We start from the raw sequence: 26,371 nt of genomic DNA on the forward strand, positions 1-26,371 counted from the left end.
CAGACCTGTTGAACTAGAATGGAATACTTCTTCATTCCTATGCCAAATTCCCTTAATTTAACCACACAACTCCTCTACAATGTCTTTTAGAGGTTATTCTTCATGTGATACTAGGAGTTTCTGCATGTAAAAGAAAAAATATAGTTTCTGTTTAGTGGCTAAAAAAATGATTCAGCAATATCCTTAGCAAAACAATTGCTAATTGTTTCAAGTATCTATTCAGAGTGAAAATTAGTCTAAAAATCACAAATTATTCCTATAATTAATCAGCAACATTTTACAATAAAGTTTCTAATCCCTACTCTGAATATGAATGAAAATTCCTGAAATACTTGAGTCACCTTATTGAAGGTAAAGACCTGACTCAAGGAAAATTGATCCATCTTGAAAGCAAACTAGAAAGTAAAGGTTACACACATCTTCATGTGTGTTGTGCTAGTCTAAGTAAAAAGATGACTAACATCACCCTAGATTCAACTTTCCACAGCAATTAGCTAAAGTATCTCAATTTATCTTTCCCTGACAGTTTATGATTTTAAGGAAATTTGAGATGTTTGGGTTGTTGGGTTTTTTTTCCTTTAAATGGACATTTTAGCACCATCTGCTGGTGTTAAAACTTGCTCTGGAAACCAAACACCAGTTACCTCCTTCATTTTAACTTCCTTAAGGCCTGCTTCTGGCTCTTATTAGGAAAGGTTAATTGCTTGCTTTTCTACTGCAGATCCCAGGATTGGAGAAGTAATTCATCCCAATGAATCATGCATCCAGATGGAGGATTCTTCTGGAGGCCACAGATCAGTAGCAATACACTGTAAAAGAAATACCTAATCTACAGCTACAGCCAAGGGGAGATGCAACTGTTTTTCACTGTGTTAAAGCAACAACCCCCACCCCTCAGTCCTTAAGAGGTAACTGAGATTTTTTTTCTCCTTGTTTATTCTGAGTTGATAACTGGTATTTAAACTACAGAGTTATGATGTGGTATTGGAGATTTAATGTCTGGGGTGCACAGTCAAAAACTGACCTGCTAAAATCACCCCTGACTGTATCCAGTTATGGAATTATATGACTTATCCCATCTAATTCATACAGTTGCTTTTTTATTTCCTTAGACTGCTTCCAGCTCAACAATTCTTTCCTGTTTCAGAACCTCTCAGGGCACAGATAGGCTGAAGGAGATGGTCACATTTGGCCTCAGCTGCCTTTCTACAGCTCCTGTCCTGGATCCATGAAACATCTCTCACCTTCAGTACAAGTTTGATCTCTGCCTTGCTGAAGCCAAGCTCACAGAGTTCCTCCCTGCAAGACTTGCCAAAAGTCTGAGTCTGACTGAAACATCATAAAGCACCAAGAAACCTGCTCTGGACTTCATGGTCTCCCCAGAGAGAAAGAGTATCAGCCCATTTGAGTTTAGGCAGCTCTAGCAGATAGATGTGCCAGGGGAATTGCATGTCGTTCACATCAGTGACTCCTATGACATGAAAAAACAGGAATGGACCTGGGGATCTCTTTTGCAGTCTTCCCTTTCAATACTCAGCATTAATGTTTGTGGCCTGTATTTCAATCTCAGCTCCCATCTGCCACATCACAGCCCTGTCTGTACACCTCTTACCTCCCTTACTCCAAGGAACACACTCCCTCCCTCAGGTCTCTTCTGCAGCCATTAGTTTCTCTTCTCAATTGACCTTTCCTTGTGCTAGAAACTCCTCCAGAATACCCACGGTTTAAAGCTGAAACTCAGTTGTCTGAATAGGATGTAGAGAAACAATCTCTCAAAAAAGTACATTCCAGATTGCTATGAAAAGCTGATGCAGGAGGAAATGCCAGTTTAACAGCATGGGGTGTCAGGATGTTATGGGCCAGCAGCAGGGCTGGGATGTGAGTTCCTTGTCCTGCAGCAAGGCTCTGGGCATCCCTTCTCCTCAGTAGGCTCCAGTGTAACAGTATCCTGCCATGGTCAGCTTGGGCAGCAGTTGCCCCAGGGAATCTAAATGGCCATGAGGCAATTATCTTTCCAGATAAAGTAGCAAAGCCCAAACCGTGTTCACCTGTAAATTCTCAGTTCTTGAGAGTGGTGACTGAAGACTTTTCAGACAGATGTTCTTGGGTAAATCTGCAAAGTCGTGCTCAAAAGGTTCAAGTTAAATAAAAAAAATCCCATTTTTTCTACAAAATAAGCTGGACAAAAGATGCAACCCTGTAATGTGAAAGAATTTCTTAGGAGCTGTAAAGAATCAAGGAGGACCTTGAACACATTATATGTATTGATGGAAAAACTATGATCAAGAAGCTCAGGCTAGAGATGGTTCTCCTTGCAGTATCCAGCCTCTCTGGACTGCAAAATAAAGAGGCATATGTAATATAATTAGTCCAATTATGTATGCCAACACTGGTCAATGTCAATTCAAATTCACTTCTGAATTTCTTTTTTTACATTAATATCATTCATATCTACTTTCTGTCAATAAGTGAGATTCAGCGAGAGGTTTATCAAGAAGACATGATTTGGATGGGGAGGGGTGAGAAGACTGCTGTTTCAGTAAAACAGAAACTGTGGAAATAAATTAATTTGGGCAAATTTCCCATTAAAACAAAGCCAAAACCTTTTGAAACTGTCCCAATGTCCTTTCCAAAATATTTTGAACAAATGAGTTCCTTTGAATTGCAGTCTACTTCTGCTTTTCAAATTTAAATGAACGTATATTCAAATAAAAGGTCAAAGTTGCCATGAAAACTTTCCAAATTTAATGAGATTAAGTGGCCTGATCTCCTAGATAGCATTAGGGACAGGAAGCCACTGCATGCCATGGGAACTCATTGTGCACTGAGACTCAGACTGCAGAGATCTCCTGAGCTCCACTGCACCTTCCTCCAGTGGCTGAGGGCACATGGGAAGTGAGAGTGCAAGTCACTGCTGGAGGTGTCCCACAAACTCCCACGGAAAGTGAAGTGACTCTGGAAACACCTGCATTAACAAACAGCCAAGGGAATCAGAAAACTGCAGTGGCTTGCAATAAGGGGAGGAAAGCACCTGAATTACATGTAGCAAATTTACCCAGAGAAAAATGTGTTCTTGTTCCATTTGCCTGCTAACAGACATTTATATTAGAAAATATACATAATTTAGAACCATTTTTACGTGTCTGAATGTAGCTTCTATATGTCCATTTAAAAAGCAGGTAATTGAAACACGTACAGAATTCCCAGTTATTCATCTACAGTTCTGATTCTGCATTTCTGATGTCTTGAGACAGAGGATGGGATATTGCTAACACGAGATACCACAGATATGTTTCGTTAAACTGCCTGACCAGTCAATTATGGAAAACATTTTACATTTCAGAAGTAGTAATATTTTAATTCTGTGAAAAAATTGACATGAGATGACACTAAATCAAACACTTATTTTATGTGTGTTTCTCATTCCTTGTCTCACCCTAAAGGCAGAAGTAAGAAATTTCAGAATAATGAATAAATGTACGCTGAAAATCCCCAAACATCCTTCATCCCTGATCCTCTATCTTGGAGAAAGGAACAAGACTTACTGTTTGGGTTGTCAGAGGTCTTGAAGCAGCTCCACATTAGTCGATGTCCTTTCAGTGTTTGGTTTCAGGTGTGGTCACTCTGTGAAAAAGAAATGCCACACTTGCACATCTCGTGGTCTTTTTCATGCTTTGGAAAAGAAGAAAGAACTTTTTTTCCATGTATGAAATATTACAATGAAAAAATTTCAGGCTTAATGACAACTCTCCCTACCCCAAGAGGTACCAACTTGCAAGCCTTTAGGATTTTCACGGGCCACACAAAAGGACCTCAGGCTGCAGCACAGACTATTTCTGAGTCTGGCAGGTTCTCCCCCGTTGATGGCTGCTCCAGCCCTGTCCTTTGGAGCTTTGTGGTAGCTCCATTCCCTCATTAGGCTACATTAGGCTACACAGTGTACTCACAATTAATAATAGAACAATTAATAATCGGGTGGTTTGAGGTAGTTTTCAGTCTTGCCAAGACTGGGTTTCACTGGGTGAACAGTGATAGTGTTGGAACAAGTGCCTGTACAAATACCCCTTTTTGTGGTCCTTCCCTTTCCACTGTTGATCACTAGAAATAAGCAAGTAATAACCCATCTTCACCTCTAACCTACCTTGGGCACTCTTCTTCCATGGCTGTTTGCTGCTCCTGGAAGAACACAAATAATCTCCTGTTCAACTTTGATATGATAAACTATATGTTTCCTCTTGGAACCAGTCCAGCTTCCTCTGGAGGCAACAATAAAATGTTCATTAATAAATTATGAGAACCTTTAACAAGTATTGCCCTGGAATTTTATTAGCTCACTTCCTAGCCAGCACTATTGTTGAGATAACTTCTGTTCCTCCAACCTGACACAGCCATACTGAGAGTTCACTGAGCATTTAGTTAGTTAGTTAGACAGACAGACAGAGAGATATTTTGATTGAGATAACATCCAAATGTCCCATTCAAAGCTGGAGGTCTGTGTTCTTTACCTGGAAGTCCTGAGGCTGGTCCATACTAGCAGGTACCATGGGAGGTATATTCACAGAATCACAGAATCATGGAATATCCCAAGTTGGAAGGGACCCACAAAGATCATCCAGTCCAGCTCCTGGCCCTGCACAGACACCCCAACAATCCCCCCTGTCCCTCAGAGCGTTGTCCAAACCCTCCTGGAGCTCTGGCAGCCTTGGGGCTGTGCCCACTGCCCTGGGGAGCCTGGTCAGTGCCAACCACCCTCTGGGGGAAGAACCTTTTGCTGAGATCCAACCTGACCCTGCCCTGGCACAGCTCCAGCCATTCCCTCAGGTTACTGTGCATGGCTAGAAGATGCTACATGAGAGCAATGTATTGTCCTTCTGATTCACAACTCACAGGAAAAGTGAGCTCCTACACATTCCCAGGTAATATTAGCATTTCAGATCAGTAAAACTGTGTATACCATGCCAAAATTGAATAGCAAAAACCATCGACTTCCAAATGTCATCTTTACCATGAAATTATTTCTTAAGTTGCACTAAATCAAAATGTAGTTGCAAAACTTAAAACTGGTTTTCAAACTCTAAGTTCATGGAGAATCTATAGATGGCAGGTCTCCTTCCAAAAATCACCCTTTGGCTGTGATGAGAAGAGGAAAAGCAAGGCAAAGCTCCAGTATTAGGTATACACAGAAATGTAAAAAAGGAACTACAAGTGCACTGCAGTGCTTAAGGTGACAATGAATTCAGCAGCCGCAAAATATTACCTTCTGGAGGGCTTTTATTGCCACAATATAACCTGATAGCAGAAAAAGTGGGCTCCCTCCCCCTCATCATTCTGGTTAAAAAAAAATTAAAATCTTGAGCAGAAATCCCTTCAAATCATCATGAAAAGGTCTGTGCACAGCCTTGGTATAGTGCAATGAAATTAAAAAAGATGTCACGTAGCCATGTCAGCCACATCTGTGACCCATATGGTGCATGTAACAAGAGCATATGTCTGTACCTAAAGAGAACATTATATGCTGTATAAGGTTGGGGCAAATGTAACAGTGAAGTAGAACACCTTCACATTACAAACACAGTTTGTTATTTGTGTCACATCAAAGAAAGAGTCTCTAGGAATTATTGGCCTTTGAAGTCATTTAATTGTGATTAAGTGAACTAAGAACTAATGTAAGTGGTGTTTTATACCCCAGTGAATTAAAGTATGAGATCTAGTCAAGGTGAATAAGATTTACAGCCAAAACTCATGCAACCTTACAGTAATTTCATGACACTTTTACTACTAGCCTAGATATTTTGTTTCTTGAAATAATTAAAAGTACACAAAAAAATTTTACTCTTTGGATACTTATAATAAACCACAAACAGAAAAGACAATAGGTTGCTTTTCAAGTTATTTATGCACTTCTATTTTATAATAAAGGAACAAAGACAGTGCAGGGCAAATACAAACTTCAGACTTTAATACTACAAAAAAAAAAGCATAGTTGAATGCCCACAAGTCTCTTTCATTTGGACTAAATCTGACACAGATTAAAGTCTCAAGACTCATTTTTGGCTAATCCCAAATACCTGTCTGCTAAAGAACACATTTGTTATCTGAAGACTCCATGGATAATAGGAGAAGTAAAGTCAGCAGACTCACTCTAAAGATACTAAGGGTCTTCTTACAGATTTTTAAGAAAAACTACTTCCAGGTATTGGCCTTCAAATAGAATTATGAGTGTCTAACAAGAAGTGCATAACATATCAATGAATTGTTATATTACACAGCTTTTCCAGCTGGAAGTAAACTCATTTTCCAGTGACAACTGTTAATCCACTCTCTTCAAGAACTGCTGTTTGAAAGGCTCCAGGTAAAGAACAGAAACTTGGCTGACAGAAGAAAGTACCAGATGGCTGCTGGGATGGGGAAAAAATTGAAGAGGGGAAAACACTGAAATGTGAGTTGTAGAAATAAGGATCGAATCACAATCAAAATGTAAGTAAAGAACCAGAGCCTCTGGATTTTAACAGGAGCCATGTTAGCAATGGAGCATCTACCCAAGGCATAAACTTGATGGCCTCAAGAGCCCCTTAAAATGCAACACAGCACTGACAAATTGTATAAATTAAATGTATGGAGAATGCTCTTTGAACAGTGTCTTTTGGCTTACGTGGTCATACACTTTTGTGCAAACCTACCCCCTCATACCTTTTACACATAGACTGTGCACTTCTTCAATCTTTCAACAAAACTTCAGTCACCAATAAACTATTTGGAAATCAGAGGCATCAAAATCCATATTGTTCATGCTGTGGTAGTAGACCCTGTCTTTAGTAGAAAATGGTGTGGAAGAAATGGTGTGGGGACCAAATTTAGCTCTAAAGATCAAACATGTAACTGACTTAAGAACATCAGTGAGAGAGGCTTACAAAATACATGGTCTTGACCTGCTGGCCCCCTCCTTCTAGCTCTAGACACTGAAGTTAATCACTTTAGATCTGTCTCATTTTAACTTGCCTTCAGAAATACTGTCCTAAAGAAAGATACTAGTACTGAATTAATATTCATAAGTATCCAGATTTGAATAAATGTTTGTATATATGCAGAGTAGTCCCCAGCTGGGGACAAGCACAGTGATTGTGGGTTACGATCCCCTAAAGAAAAGGGCCACCACTGTCAGCTGTGCTGGGTGGCAATAGCTCAGACATCCATTTTATATCCATCCTGACCAACTGTGTTTTAGGAGGATTTCTTTCAAAGAGTTAAGCTTACAGCTAATTCTGTTTGGGAATAACAAGTTCTACCTATCATACAGCAAACTCAGTAACAACATGTTTGTTCTGAGCTGGCTCAGACACACAGACTCATCACACCCATTCTTAGACACACACTTCTGTCACCTCTTCCAGACACATCACTGCAAAACAGCCTTCCAGAATATCCCTATTTTCACTTGCCTTTCCTTCCATTGGGTGATCCTCAACCCGACTGGTATGAGAGACTTCATTAAAAAATTCCAGTTGAACTGAACTAGGTGATCCTTACTGCCAATGAAATTGCTTTTGCTAAGAAGTCTGTGTAAAAGACCAGCACCTGGAGACACCAGATTGCTCGAGGGATTGGTAACAGGCTATGGAATATTGAATCTCTAGGGTACTGGCTTAAATCCAGAGTCAGAACCGAACATGAAGCATCAGTCTCTTGGGCAGGCTGCCACACAACACCTCTGAAAATCCTTCTCTTCACTCAGGAGAGCCCTCACCACTCCTCTGCTGAGGAACTTTCTCCTCTTTCCAGTGTGAACCGCACAGCTGAGACAAGGTGGAGGGCTGGAGTTCGGAAACGTGCAAGATGTTATGCCAACACAACATGAAAGTGTTAGTGCAGCTGCCTGAGAAGTGCCAGGCACTACATTTAGTTCATGTATTTTAGAAAAGGGGTTTGTAGGCTCATGGTTTTTCTGTTGATACACACTATAACACAAGAGACAAATGAAGGCAGTTCTCTGTGCCCAGAGCATAGAGGCTACACACAGTTATGCCAATAATCTTTCATTTCCTCTGTACTGAGTCTTTATGGATCAGTAAACTAACTAAAAATCCTTAATAATTATTACATATGTAAAGGACAAAATAATTTTAATGGAAATTAAAACATAGTAAAGGTAGAAACCATCAAAAGTAAAAAAATCAAACAAAGAAAAAAACCCCACAAAACAAAACAAAACAAACAAAAAAACCACTTACAGCCAAACAACACAATAGAAGTCAAGTTTGTTTTAAACAAAAGACATTCCCCTGCACATTTTCCCATACACAGCAGCAGCAGCTGCTGTCTGTTCCTTCTCTGTGCTGGTGTTGGAAAGAAAATTCCTGTGCCACTCCCTTCCCTCCTCCTGCGTTATCACTGTCCACAGCAGATTTCTTCACACCCTTCATTACACCTGATCCTCCTTCTATCTGAGCAAAGAAAAAATTATTTCCATTTGATGTATTGTATCACTGTTCATCTCCACGCAGATCCAGTAACTCCCTCTATTAGTGACTCCCAGCTTTCCCAACTTAGCAGGTCTGTGACTGTACAGTATCAGTGAAAGCGCAGCTGGAGAAATAAAACCCATGTAAATAGCTGAAAAGATAGGTAAAAGTCTGGGCACTGATCCAAAAACACTAAACTACAGACTCCCAACATCTGGTTCAGGGTGGATTCCAAGAAAGACAGAAAGAAAGAATTGATTTATCTGTACGTGTTTTACATACGGTTTTCATTTAATTTTTTAATTCATCAAAAATTTTACTCAATTGTTGTGGTTTAATTTTTTCACCTTACTGCATCCTGTTGCGTTATTCAGAAGGAAACAGTGCCTTTGACAGGAGTTATAAGTAGCCCTCAGTTTCAGACTTTCATATTTTATTGGGATACAAGCAAATTACAGATAAAAACCTCTAAACTTTATCATTCAGCCTCTCTCTCTTTTCAGCTAGGACTGGGTTTATGACCATGCATGAGAATCCTATACTGATTTTGTGATCTTTCAGGCAAATTCCTACAGCAGGCAGTTCCTCAGCTTCTTTGAGCACAACAGACTCCAGAGCAAAGCCCACGTGTACCCACCCAAGGCACCCAGGACTCCACCACTCCAACCACCAGGAGTGTTTTCTGCTTTCAACGGTTTTATTTGCTGAGAGCTTCTGCTGAGGAGTTCAGAGACAATGCAGTTTCCAAAAGCTCATAGATGACTTGGAATCCCTGGTTTTCAGGGATATTTCCACTCAACACACCTGAGCTCTTTCCAAACTCCTGTCTCCCCACGTCTAAAGGGCGTGTCAGCTCTGCCACATGGCACTGCCTGCTCTGGCCACACAGAGTGCCCAGGCAATCAGCACAGACTGGCACTGTGCCCCTGCTGCAGGCAGGTCCCTCTGTCCCTCCAACCACCGACAGTGGCATCCAAACCTCAAAAACTCTTGATGAGTGCACTTGCAATAATCATTAAATGCACAAACGAAACAATGAGAAGCTCTGAAAAGTCTCCAAACGATTTCAAATTTGCCTACTTTGTGCTTCAAGGCAGCCTCACTCAGAGCTGGGCCATGAGTGTTTGTGTGCTTTCCAAGTGTTTTTACACACATACAAACACAGAAGAAGGAATTCACGTGGGGTAAATTGTGTGATTCTCCTGCCCAAGGACTAAATCCCTCCTACACCTGGGCAAGGTGTGCATTTTCCTCCTTTCTCCTCTTTCCAAACAGAAAGAAGGCTCAGGACAGAGTTCAGGACTTGGCACTGTCAGCCAAGTGCACAGCCAGGCTGGACACAACCATCTTGTGTCTTTGCCAGTGCTGTGCCCTGTCCAGGGGCACCAGAGATTTTATTTCCATCAGAAGACTTTGTATGCAACAAGGTAGTGCCTTCCAGGTAGCACAGAGTGTCAGAAAAATGGCAGTAGGCCACTGCTCATTGCCCTGAATCTGTGATGAGCTTTCCATTTAGGAAGGGAGGCAATGGGAATCCCAGTGGGATTGACAGATCATAAGGAGGAGATGAATTCTGTCCCTCAGAAACAAAGCCCCCAAGAAATAAGGAAGCTACTATTCTTGAAGATCTGTGCAATTTATTCTTTAAGAAGGGAGCCTAAGGGCAGCAATTACATATGCATATTATTCAAACCTGAATTCTTCTTGTGAAACTCTCTTTGAATTATGCCAGTTTACAGGACCACCTTTTCTACCTGCCCCCAGCTGCTGCCACAGAAAGATCAGCTTTCTGCCTGTCCCCTGCCCTCCTCCTGCCTGTGCCATCTCACTTCTTCCTTCCTGTCAGTCCTGGCTTGAAGTGACCCTCAGGGAGCATATTCAGCTCTTCAGACCACCAGAAAACAACTGACTTTCACTCTGAAAATACTTGACTGATGTTCCACTGCCCCAGGCAGAAGAAGGAGAATAAAGCAGCTTGCTGCATAGTTGACAAAGCATGAATGCTTTGAAAAATGACTGATAGGCCCTCCACCCCATACCTTTGTGCTTCCCACATCAGTCTGCATGTGTATGTTCACACCCGGGCACCCAGATCACACACTGAACTGAAGGAACAGTCACAAACCAGAGAGGCAACTTCAAATCAAACAGAATCTCCTTCTGGGATACACTAACAACATTTGATAATGAAAGCAACAGAGAAGTTTCATGAAATGCCCTGTTCCAGTCCAGTACCTTTTACCCCATCTCCTGCAGTTGTTAGATTCTTCTGCAACCAAGTAATCTGATGGAAAACTAACTCCAAAAGACAGAACAGGACAGAAAGTTTTCACCTTAAGTTGCTTCCAATGGGTTTGCAATGGTTGGTTGGTTTGGAGATTGCAGGTACTACTGATACACAGCTTGTGGGTTAAAAACGGGGAAGGAGGAGAGAGGAAATATCTAAATCCAACCTCCAGGACTGGTCTTGTCAGGCAGAATTAAAGCATTTCACAAATAATTACACAAGACTAGGTAACAAGCTAGAATTATACAGAATTTGCAGCCATTTGAAAAGATGAATCAAGACAGTCAAAAGCAGATCTATATCCTTTCTTTGCAAGGATCCTTATAGGCAGATCCAAACACAAACAGGCCAAAACACTGCCCGAGACAGTCCGACCACTTCCTGTGCAGTGAGGGAACACTCCAAGCCAGTGGAGCTGGAAGGAAGTCCCTTTTTTCTGTGTCTCAGCCCTTTGGCTTTTCACCACCTGGCCACCAGTTCTAAAATGATGACCTCATCATTTATCATTTTACTTAATACATGACCTGCTCAGTAAAATATTTGCAGACTTGGTACTCTGGTACTTTACCCCATTGCAAAGGCACGCAGAACATTTCACATCTCTCTCCTGCAGGTGGTCCTCTGCCCTGACTCAGGGCCAAACAGAGTATAAAGTTAGGCCAGTTCAGCAGTATAGGTGAAGGCATCTGAGCTGAGGGAGGGGAGTACAGTAACTGCAGATGCCAGTTGTGGCTTTACATTTCAAAGATAGCGCTAATTTATTTATTTGGCTTACAGTGACCAAATCCATCTGTCCAGTACAGATGATATACCACAAGACATCTAAGAATCACTACAAATCAACATTTTTGTATTAAAATTGTTCACATATGTACCAGGGAGCCACAGAAAGGTGTATTAAAAGTGGTCCTGTTCTTTCAGGCAATTCCACTCCATTAAATATTATGAGTACACATGTCTGGGAAGGATAAGAACAGAGGAAAAGAAAAAAATAAGTATCAGATACTTTTATGTTCCCAGTTTAGTTTTAGAGTGTTTAACAGTGTGAAATGCCTTTTCAGTCCATTTCTCCATCTTTTTCTCCATTCCATTAAAATATTTCCTGTGCTAGGTGATCTCTCTCTCAATAGTTTTATACTGGATGATCTAGTGGCAAGTATCTTCAGACACAGTGATTTTGATTTACAACTAGGAAGTAGACTGTGTTGATGAAGGTATAGACAGGAATTACAGTGCAGGCAGGAGGCATTTCTTTTCAGCTTAATTACAGGATGCATTTGCCCAACTGGTTTTGATTTCTCTTTCTATTCCTCCCCAAGGACACAGATGTGAAATTCAGTGCTGATGGCACTCAGGGCTGACAGGCACTGGGACTGTTGACACTGCAGACTGGGGACTCAGTGACACACATGTCCCTCCCAAAGGAATTCTGCCCTTTCAAGAAAGAAATACAGGAAAGAAGAGTTGGGAAGGAGATTTCCTCTGCAGTCCAGCCCTCAGTAACACATCCCTTCCATTCCAGTGCAGACCCTGCCTGAGCAGAGAGTGGCACAAGAGCCAAAGGGCAGATCCAAAGACACATGGGGCAGAACCTGAGTGAAGGTACTCTACAGAACCCTTTATTAGGAAAGGCTGCTGAGGAAATTCCTGGGTCCACAGTGACTGACTGACTATTCTTTCTCTTTTTTTCACAGCCTCAGCTACTGTGCTTTCAAAATAAGATTTGACTTCAGCTTTTAGAAAGATGTGAATAATAATAAAACCATATTGCTGCACATATGACTTATGATTAAGCAGCTCTCTGGGTTATATACAGAGGAAATGTCTGAAAAGGCACTGGCTGACACTTATCAAAGAATTTGGAAATGGAAATTACAGCAAAAGAAAGTAAATTAGCCAAGAATTTTAGAAGAAACAGGATATAATGGTCAAATAGATGACATCAAATTAAAATCCCAGATCAGGAACCAATGCAAAAACCTCAGGAAGATATGCCTCCAAGCTGGTGACATCATATTTATGCATGTCCTATGTCACTGAGACATTTTCTGGTGGTTTCATTAAAGATGAAAGCATATGATTTCGTCTGTGTTGCATATTACCCATTTTCCAGGGATCTGCAGGTTACTGAAGTAACTCTCTATTCATAATTTCTTGCTCAGATTCTACATCAAGTCTGCTGGAAGGCAGAGATTTCCAGTAGTTCCTATTGTGAAGAAAGAGTACAGGATTTTTCAAGACATGAGTTAATGAGTCATACTGTTTGTGTTTCCCAAATAAATTAATAACAACAACTAACAATTCATTCCTAAAGTTCCTGCAAGCCCACAATTCCAACTGATGGCAGTGGGAGCCAGAAATGCTCTGCAGCTTTGGAAAGCAAAACTGTCCCATGTGCTCCAGCACAAGTTTCTATGGGTGAATCGATGATGGCTAAAGGGGACACTTGAAATCTTTGGAAATCAAATTTTAAAACTAAAAATCCTAAACCAGTAAAACACGATAAGCTTATTATAGAACACAGTCTTCTAAGACTACTATTCCATTCACCTGTGCAACCTGCCATTGGGCAGCAGATGCTACATTTATTAATGTTCCTGTCATTGATAACATTATCACTGGAATTATTTATTACCAATTATTCCCAGTAGATTATTGACAGCACGGGTAGAGCAATCCAAACAGGAAAATGCTCACTTCTATGGAATCACCAGCAGCTGGCAAGAAAAGCTGAAACCTGAACTCATATCCTGGATGAGTCTATTCTAAAGGTGTGTGGGTACACTTGGTACCTAAAGCACATCTGTATGCAAGACCTCAAAGGTTTGGGGGGACTGGTTGTTTGGGGTTTGGTTTTTTGGCAGTTGTGCTTTTTCACAAGTTGGGTGTTACTGTTCCCTTCTGTGTGGGAGGAGAAGAGGTGGCTCAGGACAGTGCAGGGTTTGCCCAGCCCCACACACGCTGTGCTCCCCCAGCCTTCCATCACCCACTGCTGAAGGGGTGGCTGTGCAGCTCTCCTGGGGGGGCAGCTTTTGGTTCTTAGGAGTTCAGTTCAGGAAAGTACAGTAATATACAACTCCACTTTGACTTCTGCAGCTGCCAGACCACTGCCTTAGCTCTGCCCTGAAAAGAAATCCCCCAAGACTGGTTCTCTTAGTGCCAGGCTCTTAGAAACAAGGGAGCTGGACTGCTCCGAGGGGTGCACGGTGGGTGAGGAGCTGCCGGTGAGGGCAGCAGTTCACCTGTGTGGGCAGGGGAAGGCAGGGCAGGCAGGGTTATGTAAGCAAAGCCCGTGGAATGTGCAGAATGTACACACAGGGTGTGCCGGGCAGGCCGGGGGCTGGGGCCAGGGAAGAGCCTCCCAGCCCACGGGCAACAGGTTCCCTGACAAAAGGCCTTGCCAAAAGGAGCCCACGTCCTCTGCTCTTGCTGCTCATTCTGCCCTTGGACTCAAAAGTCATCAGATACAAGCATGGACACGACAGTGCACTATTAATGCTACTAAGATAATCATGAATAAAACAGCTAACACTTCTCCAGTGGCCTCATCCCCTTCCTGAAACAGGCAAGACTTCTGCAATTGTTGCCAAAAAAAACACAGGCAAGATACACAATCAAAGGTAAAGAAAAACTTCATACCGTTTCTGGAGCAGTCTGGGATTTATGCTCTTGCTATTTTGCATTTTTTGCCATGACTAATTAACATATCCCTCCCTAAAATCTACTCAAAACTCCAAACAACTAAAGGGAAAAAAAATGGAATATTTCAATGTTGAATGAGTCTGGCCTAACCACTGAACTGCTCCTTTCGTCTTCCTCTTCAGGTGCCACTTGAAACAATCAAACCCAACTGGTAATGGTAAGTCCACTTCTAATTTATAGATGTTTGTAAAGCAAGTGCTTATGAAAAGGTGGAATAAGACCTCATCCAGATGGAAGGTAGATTTATCTAACTAATGCACAAACCCAGGGATCTGTGTAAATTTGTGTGCTGAGTACATTTGCTAAATACTCGCTCACTGGCTTTGCAGACCTGCTGTGGGCATACAAAAGTGGGCCTGAGTGTCCTCTGACTTCAGCACAAAGCGAGTTAGGGGCGGAATCCCACTCCTGCTCAGCTGCAGGAATGCATCCTGTAAGTGTTTTGGGACTGCCAACGAGAAATCCAAGTTAAACTCTCTACAGTGATACTTGAACTAGCTCTACTGATCAGAACTAATTATAGGAAAAGTTCACACATTGAATGTCAAAGATGAATCCACAGAGGAAATATAACACATGAAACACCGGTTCCAGACATGCTGCTCAAAACAAATCTGAAAAAAATAAGGTCAAGGGACCTGGAATATTTCTCACAGAGATTCTGCAAGCTAAGTAGTGAAATGGTGTTAAATAAATTACATGGTTTCATATTACTCACTCTGCAGCTAGAGACTACAGAGGAGTATGGCTCTTTGGGGTACCCTCCTAGAGCACAACAAACGTGTCTGGAGAAACACACAAAGAAGAGCAGAAACTTTAGATGGTGTTTAACAGTTGGCCATGACTTTCTGTTTCAGAAGCAGCCATCCTTCTGCAGGGGCAGCGTGTTGGACGGACTCTCTGCACTGAGAAATTGTGAAGACAACTGATAGCAGGCACTGGGAACATTCACAGCCATCACCTCAGTGGACACAGGCCCAAGTGGACACACACATGCAGACCCCAGGCTCCTCTGAAGCCCCATCACACTGGCTCTGGGCAGCCCTCAGTGCAGGGTTGGGGCACAAAGGCAAATATCATTTAGAACCAGGCACAGTTCCCAGATTTAGGTTATTTTTCAGGTCTAAAGCTTTGCACAATTGTGTGACCACCATTTCCACAGATAGCAATGTTCATTTTTCACCATGCATCCAGCTTCTGTTTTACTAACAGATCCCCACTTCTTCTGGAAATTTCATATTCTCAAGTGCCATTTTTCATAGAAATAGCCTCATTTTTGAGTTCACAGAAAGCGGAAAATGCAATAAAACCCTTAGATATGAGGTGATTTGTCATCTTGCTAGAAATACTTTAACACAATTCTGATTCACCACCATCCCAGGAAAGGCTGCCTATAACACACTGAGAGCCAGGGTGGGCTGTGAGCCAGTGAAGCACTCCAGCATGATTTCAGCTTTCAGCTCAGGCACTGCCTGGAGTGGGATGACTTAAAAGTCATTACAATTAAAAAGGCCTAAATGGCTCGTTAGTTTAGAGCCTTGGTGTGAACATCCTAGCACGAGTATCATAGCACACAGTTACAGCATTTTGAGTTTATAGTGCCCTACCACATGACCCAACCTGAGTAAGGCCCGACAGATGAGCTTCAGGTGAAAGTTGATGGGAATGGACAATACTTGCAAAAGGCCTTCAGCAGGGGCCTTTGTATTCAAGAGTCTTTTATCCCAGTGTAGGTGAGAGTATACTTTATACATCCCAGGAGGAAAATAACTTAGTCAGAAAGCTCTCAAAGAAAGATAAAGAGAGCAGACAGAAAACCTATTGTGCATAAATCCAGGTGGAATCGTAAGTCTTTCTCAAAATGCTGAAAGAATAAATCCACCTCCCACAAACTACAGAAAAAGATGTGGTTCCCATACACATGTGAGTGGCAAAGCAACTTCCCACATAGTCACATCTGCCCCCTTTTCCCTCTGTTCCATCGCTTAAATTCTGTCGTGAGAGTAAACAGGGGGGGCAGGGGCTGCACAGGCACCTCGTGAGGGAAAGGAGAAAAGGAGGGAACAAGATTTGTACCTTCGATATTTGCATATGAATTTGGCTTCAGCCTTCATCCTGTTTACATGCCTTTGAACACTTTCTGTTTCTTTCTGCATTCTTCACTGCTCCATTTTATTTATTTTCACCTCCTGCTTCTCAGATCTTCTGCCAGACTGCTTATTTAATTCTACTTGTTGCACTGAAAACACCATTGTTGTCATCCAAATTAATCCCTGAACATAATAAAAACCTCAAAATAGCTCAGATGAACAGTTTTCCATCCTTTGGTCTCACATGAAGTACAGTATAAAAGCCAGTACTTGGGAGCTCTGATAGTTTACACAGGACCAATCCTTGGTACATGGCATTTTAGGAGACAGTGCACTTTTTTCCTTCCTCGCTTATGTTTTCCTTTCATCAGTTAAGACCATTCAGAGTCCCCCACCATCTCCAGCCCAGTTAGCCCCTCTTCCAAGGTAATCCATTGCAAGACTTAATGGCTTTCAAATAAACTCAGTACTTTTGAAGTATTGAGGTGGCCTCCTGTGGCAGGTTAGCTGAGAAGCAAGATAAACTAAAATTACCTTTACTTTTAAGGATGAGGGAAGGGAACCATCTCCTAAGAGTCTGTGGTGAAGTAGTAGGGTGCTCTGACTACAGGTTTCCTGTTAAGTCTCCTATGTTCTTCTCCATTCAAACTGCACAGAGGAAAAAAAATAGAAAAAAAACCAAACCAAAACAAAACAAAAACACCACAACCAAACAAAAAAAAACAGGCAAGAAAAGGCAAGGCAAGGTAAGACAAGAATAGAAAGAAACACAATAGGACCAATATTTTCCCCAAACCTATATTGACATTATCTGCCCTCATTCTCAATTTTTTTTCCAAGAGATGAGAAGGGCTCTGAAAAGACTAAACAGTCTATTGCCGTAGAGATCAAATATCTCTCCTTGTAACAGTTGATCAGGATGGAGGGGAGCTGAAGTGAATGAACACAGCAGTCCATGCCACTGACCCAGTCAAGTATTCATTTCATGCTTTCTGGAGAACAAAAGGAGGAGGATGCTCTGTGTGAGGAGCTGGACAATCCCCCTCAGGGGGCAGCTGCTGGTGTCAGCCATGCATGAGGGTCCTCTGCAGCTCTGTGGCAATGAGAGCACAGGCAGATGAAGACACCCAGCAGATCACACAATGTGGTCACGGGACAGGACCTAGACTGCCTGTCAAATTTATAATTCTTAAATACTATCTTTTGTGTTTTGTTTTTTGGGAGGGAAAGAAAGAGAAAGTGCAGATGCTGAAAGAAGGAATTGCCAGAGGAAGGAATGGCAGCATCTAAAGCACTCAGAGAGCAGTGCAGACTCTACTTAGTCTTCTTACAAACTTCAATCCCAAAACCTCTCAACAACAACAAAATTTCTGAAACTGCACATAACTCTGCACTGGTTCAGCCTCACCTTGAATATCATGGCATTTTTGGTCACCACAATGTGAGAAAGGTCTTTGGACACATTAGAGAGTGTCCAAAGGAGGCAACAAAGATGGGGAAGGGCCTTGATCTGAAGCCGTGTGAGGACACTGAGGGTACTTGGTGTGTTCAGCTGGAGCAGAGGAGACTGAGGGGAGACCTCACTGCAGTTCCAGCTGCCTGGGCAGGGGCAGAGGAGGGGCAGGGACTGAGCTCTGCTCTGGGGGGACCAGGGACAGCACCCAGGGAATGGCTGGAGCTGTGCCAGGGCAGGGTCAGGTTGGATCTCAGGAAAAGGTTCTTCCCCCAGAGGCTGGTTGGGCACTGCCCAGGCTCCCCAGGGCAGTGGGCACAGCCCCAAGGCTGCCAGAGCTCCAGGAGGGTTTGGATGATCCTCTGGGGCACAGGGGGTGACTCTTGGGGATGGGCCTGTGCAGGACTGAGGGTTGGACTCAATGGTTCTTGTGGGTCCCTTCCAGCCCAGCATATTCTGGGATTCTGTGATAAAGAATTAATCTTTTCTTGCTGGCATTGTCCAGCCTACCACTACTGTGTTTTTCCAAGAGTAACTCACCAATTACTCTTCAGTCTTTTTAATTCCTTGATTTGAACTAGATGGCAAATAAATATAATAAGGTGAATTTACATAGTGCATCAGATAAATATTCACTTGAAATATAAGCAAGGCATTGAAACTGGGAGGATAATAATTTTTGAAGCTGTTTCTAACTTTTAAAGGATTACTTTAGACCTTTTCCTACAGTCTCAACGACTCCTATTTTATTTTTTCACATAGAATTTACAATGATTCCTACCATTTATGTCATGCAATAGTGCTTCTAAATTAGAAAACCAGACTGGAACTTCAGCAGCCTGTCTGAGTATTAACCAATTTCGGCTCCTCCGCTCTGACAAAGCCCTGGCTGAGAGATAAAAAAGAATCACATACCTTACTTATTAAGAGCTATTCATGCCAACTCTTCCTCTTGCTGCTATGCACTAATCACAAATTAGAAAACACTTTAATATTTTCAACACAGAGACCTCATGCAAACCCAGATATGAGAAAAAAGTCAGAAAAGCAACAAAATCTTTGAACGTATGCTTATGGTGCTTTAGCAAAGAATTAATTGACCAGAACATGTGCAGGCTGCTCTCCAGTCTGTGGATACATAAGATGCAACTGTAGCAAACAGTCTATTTTTTAAAAGTAAGTCTTTAACAATAAAAATTGTGATTAAACCCAAAACATTTTAAGTGTTCACTTTTTGCATTCAGGATCTCACTTGATTTTGCCATTTGCTGATTTGGGGAAGCCAAATGGTAGTTTTTTGCTTCACTTTCTGTTCATACCAGGTTCCCTTTTTAGCTCTGACACTAAACACAGCAGGACTGCATTTAAATAAAAACATGCAGTTTCTATGGGTCTCGTGGATATATTTTCTAACTCACAGATATTCCCACTCATATCAGACTCTGTAAAAAACAAAACAAAAAGCAAAGTCTAACCCACATTTTAGTCCTAAGATATTTGCCACTAGTCCTTTAATCCTGAAAGATAAAACCAGAATAAGATCACTACATTTTTGCAGAGCAAAAAGCCCTCCTGAAATAAAGCCTTAAAACTGTGGGGGGTTTTCCTGAGTACTTTGCCATGCACTGAAATAGCCAATTGCATCAGAAGGTCTGAGGCACGAGCAAAAGTTCGACATTGACACTTCCAGGCTCAGCAGAAAAATTATCCTGTCATTGGAAAAAGTATTTACTACCTTGTAGCTGCTCTTTCCCATGCCAAGTATTTCTGTCCTCTCAGAACTGCTTAGGAGGGGTGCTCTTCCTTATTTTAACTTGGCTGCCATCTATAAGGGGTAACTGATAGAGAAGAAGAAAACAACGTGCATAGCTGCCTCTCTGGAATTCTTTGAACTAGAAGCCCCTCAAAGCTTTCACTGAAAGGCAGGTTTTTGCACTTCAGCTGGGGCTGATATCCTTGAAACCATAATATTTACATTCTTTCTCTTTTATATTGCTTTCCCTTAATGCTTCCACGAGACAGTTAAAAATAGAAGGTGAGACACTATAACTAGACAGAAGGCTATCTAGTGGTATGGTGCTCCCCAGGACTTCATGCCTGTTCCTTTTTGATGAGTAGGGGAAATACCTACTGGGTCAATCAGTGCACCTCTTCCTGCTCCTGCCAGGGAAGATTCCTACACTGCAGCCCTGCCCTGGCTCACACCCAAGAGGCTACAGATCACTTGCACAGGTTATGTAATGAAGGCTTGAGAGCTTCATGTGCCTTGCTGACCTGGAAAACTAAATTGGCTCTTCTCATGGTGGATCTATTTGAGTTCCTTCCTCAGTTTATCTGACTTCTGTGTCACTTTGTCTGCTGTCCATGTCTGTCCTGGGAGGTTATCTGGCATTGCACCACTTCAGCACAATTTCAGGAATTTGTTCTTTCCTAGTTCATGTTGCCAGTATATTTTTCAAGCAAATTGAGTTGTCTTTTCAGTGTTACCTTCTGTCTCCCCACAGTAACTAATGTCTTGAATATCAAAGTCTTATACAGAAGTAACAAGTTGCATCCTTTCGGCCCAGGAAGTTTCCTGCATATATGATCTGCTCTGTAGGGGGAATCTCCAAACTCTAAGCAGTGTGGGAAGAGAAAGACCTGTCAGCCTTCTTTCCTGCCTTTCCCCTTTCCTCACAAGCTGCTGATGCTGTGACACAAATCAGTGTGGTGTCAGAATGAGGCCATATCTTAATGCTCCTGGGAAGGATTTGGTGCCCAGTTCATATGCACACGGTGTTCCCTGTGCCAGGTCTGCTGCACATCCATGCATTTCAGTCAGGGCAAGGCTGTGTACCATGCTAGAACCAGAGAAAGAATGCTCCTACTGCTGTAGGATAGGATAGGCATCCTATTGATGCAGGATACAGCTGCATAATGTGTATTATCCTTCATCCACAAATGGTTCTTGAATCTCTAGGATCAGTCACCATTTCTTTATAAACCTGCATTTACATAGCTTAAAAAGCAGCAATGTTGAAATGGATCCAATGGTTTCTTATTCCAAATGCATTTCTTTTCTATAAATAATGTTTAAATATGATTAACTGTATTTCAGCTATGAAAAGGCAGAAGTGACTAAGCGATTGAAGTAATTTTACTGACTTGATTTTGAAAATCCAAACACTGGCCTAGTTTTTCAAATTTTCAAAAATCATAGCTTAATTAATTCATTTAATAAGTTTTCCATTCAGCTACCAGTGCAGAGGTTTGGGGTTGTTCATATTCTTTTTCTTACAGAAACCAACAGAGCCATCTCTACTCACACTTCACAAGACCAATTCTGTGTCTTTTGTAACTTATTAAACAAATTAAATACATCTTAAAAACAAAACAAAACAGAAGTAGTAAAATCTTCCTACTACTAAAACACAACTTTCACTTATTACACTTCTCAGTCAAGAATATTTAAGGACTTTAAAAGAATGGTTTACCACTGTGAAAAAAAATCTATTCATTTATGTCACGTATTATACAGAAGTAAACATACAAAATGGAGACACATATTTTATAGCTTCTTACATGAAACAAGACTGTATAATACAATAGAGTCGTTAATTGTGACATTTAGGCTGTTGCCCTTAGAGTTTCTCTATAAATATATAAATGTATATATGCATGTACATGCACATACATATTTGTCAGTGTTGTTCGGTGTGTGGAATAAACAACACTGAAATCAAACTAGTTCCACTACAAAATATCTCCAAGTATCCTTGGTTTCATTTCCACTTTCATCTCTTTTGGTCTTTCCATTTCTCCCTCACCAACTTTGCTTCTTCCTTGCTTTATTTTGTGACTGATTTTTTGCTGTTCTTTATGCTTGATTAGTCTTTCATTTTGTCTGCCAAATGCCCTCTCAGTTTAGATTCCTCCTCAAAACCATTAATTTCTCCACCTCTACCCTTTCCTTTAAATGCAACCAATGGCTTGTCTCTTTAGGACTGCAAAGCTTTTCACTAGAACCTACACTTCCAGTGTTTATTTGTACAATATCTGATTTATTTGCAATCCTTTGAAAATTCTTACTAATATTTTAGTAGGGTTTTTTCTTCTCACACTTAGGAACTGATACAGTGTTTGTCTTTTCTGAAGCCAGAGAGATAAAACAGTGATCCATAACTAGATGGACAAAGCACAGTGGAAAAATTAGGTGGTTTCAGCCAGAAAAACTAACAATCAAGAACCTTTTGGCAGGTCTGAATTTTAACTTAAACCTGCAAAATACATCATTTGAGACAGCTTCAAGACTTGACCAAATCTTTACTGGAAATTACAGTAGCAAAACAAAGCAGAGTCTCCTGAGGCACCCTCACATCTCAGCTAACAGATTTAATCACCTGGCAGCTTGCAAGCGTTTATTTCACGTAAGAGGGAATGTTCCAGATGATTCTGGAATTTGATGGAAAAGATTTTGAGTTCAATAATATTAAAACCTCTGGCAGCACTAGTCATTGTCAGACTTGCTGGGCCCAAAATATGATTTCTCTTCAAATATTATTTCCTTCTCATAGTTTAAATGCCGTGAGGCTCCAACTTACACTTGTTCCTTGCATGACCAACTGGCTAGAACTTTTACAGACAAAACCCAAACAATTCACCATGGGGCCCCACCATAAACAAAGTCATATATGAATGCTATTTTTATTACAAAAGCTGTAAAGATTTCCTGGAAGCTCATCTGTGTCGAGTACATTATACCTAAGAGAGGTTTTCATAATACTGCCTCCAACTCCATAGACTTTCCAGGAGACAGGAAGATTTTGAGTATCCTGCTCCAGAAGTGGTGCTTGGATTAAAGGAAAGTATCATTAGCCAGAGTCTAATAAGTTTATGAGTCTGATTAAGCATTAATCTTTTTCTTCTGGAGATGGCAGTAGTGTCTATGCACAGATAACTTAATTGGCTTTCTGACTTTTCATTTGAGTGCATGGAGAGAATAATATTGCCTTTAATAGTTGAAACATGTGACAAAGAGAGAAAGACATTTTTGCATCATATGGCAAACTGGTTTCATTCTCTCTCCTCCCCATTTACATCCTCAGCATGAGGTGTCTCTTCATCTCCAATCCCTTTGGCCATCCCAACTGCTGCCAGTCACACCTCCACACACAGCTCACCAGCCCTGAAAAACAGTTCTCATGAAGCTGACCTTTTCAAATAGGTTGATTTTATTTTTCCAGATCAAGCTTGTATCAACAATATCCCACCAGATAAACATAGCTGAGGAAATAAAGAACCCAAACACTATATGGGCAAGCTGCAACAATGCCATTAATCTGCTCACCTGCCTGTCCTGCCTCCTCCCACCCCAGCCCCACATCAACTCCAGATCTTTCAGATGTCTTTAGTGTTTAGTTAAACAAAGGTCTTTTCCGCTGTTCCAAGTCTTTCAGTTACTTGCCTAAAGAGTTCTAAGTGACAGTTTTTAGCATATTGCCTTCTGCCTCCTTTCCAGCATTGTGCAGACCACCCAACACTTCTGCTCCTTTACCCTCCCTTCTCCTCCCACAGCTCGTTGCATCCTGGGTTGAAATTTCTCAGAGGATCAACAACACAACACATGTTCCACTTGTAACAGATTCAGCATGTGATAGGTGAAGCCCTGATCCTAAGTGGTCCTTCGATGCTGTATAATACAAAGCGACACATATATTTTTGGTTTTAAAATAACCTTCTGATTCATGCTCCCCTGGTATTGGCAAGACCACGTGAGTGTGACAGAAATAAACTGTGTGACCTCCATATCAGCAGGGGATCCGCCCTAGGTTGTGTTCCCAGAGCAGAAATGGGAGCAGGGGGAGCCAAACAGGCAGCACTTCAATGTTCCTCCTCCCCCTCCCTGCCTCAGCTATACCTCAGCCTTTGCAGGGCTGTGCTTCCATCCTCCAGGCCTTGCTTCTGGGCTAAACTTCTGTTTGTTTCAGGGTCCTCTCAACACATTTCCAAATTCTACAAAACAAAGAGCATTAGTCTTATTTTTTACAATCTACAGATGAGTGTCAGAGAACAAGATACTGTCAAGCAGGAGAGCTCCAAATGTCTTTCTAAACAGAAATTACTTTGTTGAATAAAAAGCATTTCAGAGCCAAGGAATGATCATGTTTATTTTCTTATCTCTTTGATGAAACAGAACTGATTTCTCTTAGGTTCAAAGAGATTGTGCTTGGAGAGCTCAGTTTTTAGAACTGTAACTCCTAACAATCCCATTAGATTCTCCTTGCAGTTTAAACTTTTGCCAGCAAAATACAGTATTTTGCTGGGTGTGGTCTGATGCAAGTCCAGGAGGTCTCTCGAACCATATGGTTTCTGATGGTTTTAACCTATGATTAAATCAATCTAAAAGAACAAAAGCTGTGTGGGAGAAAAGAACTTCGTCTAGAATTGAAAGAAAATTGAATCAAGTGTCATTTTCTTAGACATTTAAAAGGTGTTTCATCTACCAGCAGGTGCTAAAGACAGGAAAGCCTTACCCAGTGATCAGTGCCTTCCCTCCCATGGACAGAGCAATGGGTTCTGATCCTCATCCACAAACCACAAGACTGGTGAGCAGTTTTTCTAGCAGAAAACATAGAAGAATTTGCCTTAAAAAAAAATCTACTCTTGTCTTTTAAAACCCTTTAGAAATCTACTTGTTAGTCTTTTCTTCATGTTTCCAATTGCAGAGATGCTGAGAATTACAGTGCAATAGGCAAGTTTGAACTGTGTGTGTGTGACATGACACACTCCTTCTGCAGAGATGCAGTCAACTTACACAGAGAGGAACAGCATTTGTAATGATGGCTTCACAATGTTTTAGGGGAATACAATAACATTCAACTCCTGTACCTCAAGTTCTTGAGATTAAAACTGTTCAAACCAGTAAATATACTTCTCAGAATAACCATGTTTATAACAAAAAAAATTATGTACTTGATTGTTCCATAATGGCACCAAATACAGTGTCCAAATTTGGGGATCCCATGTAAAATATCCTGTACCAGGAGCTCATAACAAGAGAGAAAATTCACAGCTGAGCCATCTCTAGTACTTGCCCGGCTGTGCCCCCTCCGTGCCCATGTCCCATCTCTGGCAACAACCCCTCCCCTGGCCTGGACAGCTGTCCCAGACCCCACAGCCCTTTGCCTGGCCCTGTGCTGGGTGTGCCCGTGCCAGGCACAGCAGAGCTCTGGGGCCCTTCCCCTTACTCCCAGTGTCCTGAGGACACCACTGTGCTGGGAGCACCAGGACAGGAGGACAGATCTGGTCAGCACAGCGAGGCCCCACCGGACACTTGAGGAGCCGGGCAGGGCTGTTGGTTTGCCTGTGCTCTGAGCCTCTCCCTGTATCCCTGAGGAGCCAGGTTCAGTCTAACCAGGGAGGTGGATGAAAGGGATCACTCACTCATTTTGTTACATCACAGCACATTCCTCGGACCCCAGGCCTCAGGGGCTTTACTGAACTTGCTGTGTGTTACACTCACTTGGCTGTCTCATTAAACACTACATTTGGCAAATTCTACCTGCCTAAGGCCTTGTCTACACAGTAAAGCTTCACCAAAGTTTTGCACACCCAAGGTCAGCTCAGGGCATGGAAAATGCACATCCTGTAGCTCACACTATTACAGTGGTGGGACTCCAGGGACTGACATTAATTGTGCCAGCAGCAAAGTCCAGGGCAGTGCACCTTCTGCTGCTTAGGAAGGGGAAGTCCTTAAAGCAGCAGAATAGGCTGTGGCTCCACGAGGTAGTCTGTCCTGAAGCCACAGCACCATAAATAGCTTTTGCTGGGTGCACAAGACATACTAACTGCAAGCTCTACTTGAACATTCCCATCTAGCTTCTCTTTGTTCACTTTCCTTATACACCTTCCTTATACACTGTAGAGCTCCCTTGCCTTTACTTTGGGAAAGACTCACAGTTGCCTCAGGATGTAACAGAAATTCTCTGTGAATTTTTCATGTTGTGTTTACAAAATACACAGGTTAAAACATGCTTTTGGAGCTCAGTTTCTTGCAGATATCAATTATATGAAGGCTCTTTTTGTTAAAAAACTATCAACATTTCACTGGGGGAGAGATGTTCAATACCAAGAATGCAAACTGATGGGAGTCAAGGGAGCCAGTGACAGGCAAAGAGGGCAACACCAGGTCTTTGGGATTGTCACTGACACATCATGACAAACATTCCCAAACATGTTCTGCACAAAATAAACTGTGCCCTTTCTCCTTAAAATAAACATCTTTGATATACTTACTGAAACCAGGAATGTGCCATTATTAATGATAATGTAGTGCAGGAGACAGCTTTTCTTAAGGTTACCCAAAATATTTTTGCTGCTACATCAGATGTATTGTTGGAGC

At 41.8% G+C, this 26,371-nt stretch overlaps 1 long non-coding RNA gene across 1 annotated transcript in view; it reads right to left on the reverse strand.

Moving 5' to 3' along the window:
* Positions 1-26,371, reverse strand: part of LOC135421635 (uncharacterized) — a 151,962-nt gene that overhangs the window by 100,023 nt on the left and 25,568 nt on the right. The window contains exons 6-10 of the long non-coding RNA XR_010434133.1: positions 24,504-24,588; positions 23,888-23,982; positions 4,142-4,176; positions 3,546-3,624; positions 2,049-2,197 (exon numbers count right to left, since the gene is read on the reverse strand). This is a non-coding gene — a long non-coding RNA (uncharacterized LOC135421635). The remainder of the gene's footprint in view (positions 1-2,048; positions 2,198-3,545; positions 3,625-4,141; positions 4,177-23,887; positions 23,983-24,503; positions 24,589-26,371) is intronic.

The sequence above is a fragment of the Pseudopipra pipra genome, chromosome 13, assembly GCF_036250125.1.
Source record: "Pseudopipra pipra isolate bDixPip1 chromosome 13, bDixPip1.hap1, whole genome shotgun sequence".
In the NCBI taxonomy this organism is placed as follows: domain Eukaryota; kingdom Metazoa; phylum Chordata; class Aves; order Passeriformes; family Pipridae; genus Pseudopipra; species Pseudopipra pipra.